The sequence below is a fragment of the Gavialis gangeticus genome, unplaced genomic scaffold, assembly GCF_001723915.1.
Source record: "Gavialis gangeticus isolate Ggan-Ray unplaced genomic scaffold, GavGan_comp1, whole genome shotgun sequence".
NCBI lineage: Eukaryota > Metazoa > Chordata > Crocodylia > Gavialidae > Gavialis > Gavialis gangeticus.
Genome location: NW_017729029.1, coordinates 45,185,612 through 45,189,272, shown reverse-complemented (window position 1 = coordinate 45,189,272; position 3,661 = coordinate 45,185,612). Strand labels below are relative to the sequence as shown.

At 42.7% G+C, this 3,661-nt stretch overlaps 1 protein-coding gene across 3 annotated transcripts in view; it reads left to right on the top strand.

Moving 5' to 3' along the window:
* Window positions 1–3,661, top strand: part of ATRX (ATRX, chromatin remodeler) — a 211,655-nt gene that overhangs the window by 377 nt on the left and 207,617 nt on the right. The gene's annotated exons all lie outside the window — the stretch shown is intronic.

Below are 3,661 nucleotides of genomic sequence, written 5' to 3'. Positions count from 1 at the left end.
AGGCCCTGTCTCACGTGTATGGGCACGTGCCCTCTCCCCCCCTCCCCGGTGGAGAATCGCTGGGGGTCCCAACGTACCCTCCCCCACTTTTCAGCAGCTCTGCGCCTGGCAATAGCCTCCCCCTCTCTAGCTCGTGGATGTGGGTATCCCTCTTCTCATTTTGCTGCCCCGAGATGACGCGTTTGTGTTGAGGCCATTTGTGGCAGGTTGGTCCCTGCTCCCGCGTTCCCACCTGATGTTACCGGGGAAGCGTGACACAGGTGTCCAGAGCTTGGGATGCTGTAGAAATGGACCACTGCCGATTAACCATCGGGAAGGTTTGCCAGCTGCTATCCCCAAAAGGCAGAGAAAATTTGAAAGGAAAGGAGGCATCGCGCAAATGTATCTAAGCATTCTTGAGCAGCCGTGTAATTGTTTATGTGGATGTCTCCTTCTCCAGCTCAAGGTTTTTAATAATAGCTTTGTGGCGGGTGGTATGTAACAGGCATGGTGTCTGCTTAATGAAGTTTGTCTGGGATGGCATTTATTTATTTGTTTGTTTGTTTGTTTGTTTCAGTCTTAACAGAAGAAGTACTTGTACTTCGCTTCCCCTCCTTGGAGAAGTTGTTCACCTCATGTAGGGTCTCTGCCAGTGTTTGGAGGGCAGTGGTCTCCTATGCTCAGGGGTTCTGCACTCAGAAAGCATTTGCATTTTTTATGACCGTTAAGCATTAGTAACATTTTTAAAAAAAAAATCATATAAATACTCTTAACACAAATATCCTCTAGACCAAATCCAGGAGCAGAAAGTAATGAATGAAAACAATTCCAGTACAACTTTCTGTATGTCTTTGGACCAGCTACCATCACTTGTGCTTGTGTTTTCCATCTGTAAGTTCATGATACAACTTACGAATGCTGGTGTTTATAAAATGCTTTGATACTCTAAACTAGTGTCATCAAACTCAACATTTGAATTCAACCCAATAAGGTATTTCCATAGACTGAAATGCAACTTTTGGACTCTGTATTTGCTTCTATCCTTAGCACTTGGAGATGGAGGCCTCCTTTTGTTAAATACAGTTTTAGCTTTTGTTTAATTACTGTATTATCCCATTTAACATCAGTGGGATGACATGCCTTTCTCTACTAGGGCAACTTGTTTTGCTCCCTCCCTAAGCTCTTTTTTCTTCCTTTGTTCATTTCCTTTATTCTTTCCTGTTTTTCCTTAACCAAAGTAACTCTTGCACCTGCTTTCCTTTTTGTGGATTCTATTCTCACCTCTTTATATCTGCTAAAATGACCAGCAGGGCAAAAGTTAATGTTCATATTAAAATACTAGTTAAGTTGATACTGTAATATTATTGATGGATGGGATATGGAATTTCACACCTTCCTGATCTGTTGTCAGGCTGTCTACAGATGCAGAAAGGCAACATTGAACTTATCATTGTTTCACATTTGAATGATTTTCTTCACAAATAGGGCTACAAATCGACTTGCGACTGGGATTGTCATAGATATGTTGGTTGAGCTGGATCTGGCCCATGGGTCATATGCCTGACAGATATGTGCTAAAATGCAAAAAGCAAGGGAGTAGAATTTCTAGTTCCCCATTGCCGCTTCTCACTAACATCACCTCAGCCTGTACTTGTCTCATTAAAAATAATAATGTTTATTTTGTGGATGAGCGGTTGTGTATGAAGGGGCTTGAAGCTGTAGCATATCATGGACAGCGTGCTGGGATATTTGTAGAGGACTTGAGCTGACAGGAATAGGCCTGGATGGAGAAGTCAAGAGGAGTTAAAGTACTGGAGGGAGCCTTTGGTAGAGAGACATTGAATTTCTTCTTTTCCCTAGGACTCATCCCTGCTGAATACCATTGCCTCTTATAAAACACCATTTTTTTCTGTCTTGTGTTTCAGTGATAGTCTAGTGTTCAATTCTCTTCCTGTCGCTGCCCGGCAGACTTCCCTGTGTGTTAGGGGAATGATAACAACTGGAAACTCAGTGATAGAATTACTTGGAAATTCTTGACAAAGTTTTGATGTGCAGGCTGCTAGTATGGAGGTACTTGAGCAGTTCTTTCTGAAGTTTGAGGGACTAAAGTTTATGACTAACAAGGAAAATAAGTTGTCTAATTTTTTTAAATTAAGCACCATTGTCTATGTTCAAGATTAGCAGAATATGTAAACTCTGAGGCAGGGGTTTCAAATTCATCTGACCTGTGAGTTGAATGAGGTAGGGCCAGCTTGTGGGTCAGATCAAACCCACGGACCTGACCCCACGCTGCAGTCAATGTGCAGGGCCATTCTAATATGGGCAGTTCGTGCAGTGCATGCCCCAGACCAGCCCTGTGCACTGCATGGACCACTGGACTGGGTCTTGTGCTTAGATCTTGCATGGGGAGTGTGCTGCATGAGGTTCCCACACAGGGCTAGTCTGGCAAGATCCAGCCTCATGTACTACATGCAGCCTGTGGTGCACATGGCTGGTGTGGGGCATGTGCTGCATGTGGCACCTGCACTGCACTGGTCCTGTGCACTGCTTCTGGCCTACAAGAATGGGCTGTGGGGGTGACCTGGAGCCAGTATGTGGGGGTGACCTGGAGCCAGTACATGGGGCTGGGCTGGTGCAGGCGCTATATGCAGTACATGACAGATTGGTCAGAGTGTTGATCCAAGACCTGCGGGCCAAAACTCTGACATTTCGGCTTTAAGGAACTCTATGAAGAAAATGTGGTGGGTGGGAAAATATAAAAGGTATGTTTTTTTAAATATTTTCTTCTTCAAAGTTAGTAAAGATTTTGTGTAAAGTTTGCATGTGAACTTGGTTGTCTTCTAAAGACTTAAGGAGACGTTTTCCAGTGCTCTTTGCTACCTACAAATAGCATCCCTTGTCCACGTGAAATAAGCAGCATGCATGAAAAAGGAAGCCAAATTTTTCTGAGTCTCCCCTGGAGAAATGCTACCAATGAATAGTGCAGGGATCTGCCGCTTGTTTTTAAGAAAGATGTAATAAATGACTTGACTTGAGGTTTTAAGCTAACACCTACAGTATTTCCTCTTTACAGTATGGTATATGAGACAACTTTGCCCTAAAATCTCAGTGGTGAGTCTAACTTCTTGCTTTTCTGTGTAACTCATATTAATATATTCTGAATGAGTGATGTTATAGGACAATGTGGGGCATACTATTTAACGCAGTATATAATTTGGAAGAACTTGGCATTGGCCTCAGCAAAGTATCTTCATTATTATTTGACTTCTGCCATAAACAGTTTTGGGACAGCGCAGTCTTTTGCATAATCACCATGTACTACAGCCATAAAACAATTGCAATTAACCTTTTTTCCAAGAACATAATTTCAGGTTTGCTACACTCCCCTTTGCCAGTCTGGTTTTGAGCCAATATGTTCTCAGTTATGAGAGATCCTCTATGAAGGGATTGTGAAGAGTGTCTTCACTCTCTTTAATAGTCTCATATTGATTTGTTTGCACCAATGTTTCCCAAACTTGGAGATCCCAGAGACCCTTCTTGTGATTAAGGAGGTTGCCTCTTCCATATTACAATAATAAATCAATTTTAAAACAATAAACTTGCATATTCAACAGAGGCACTGTAATGTTGTATCTGTTTGAAGCCACCCCTGTTAAAACAAACACCTCCCCCCCCCCCCCCC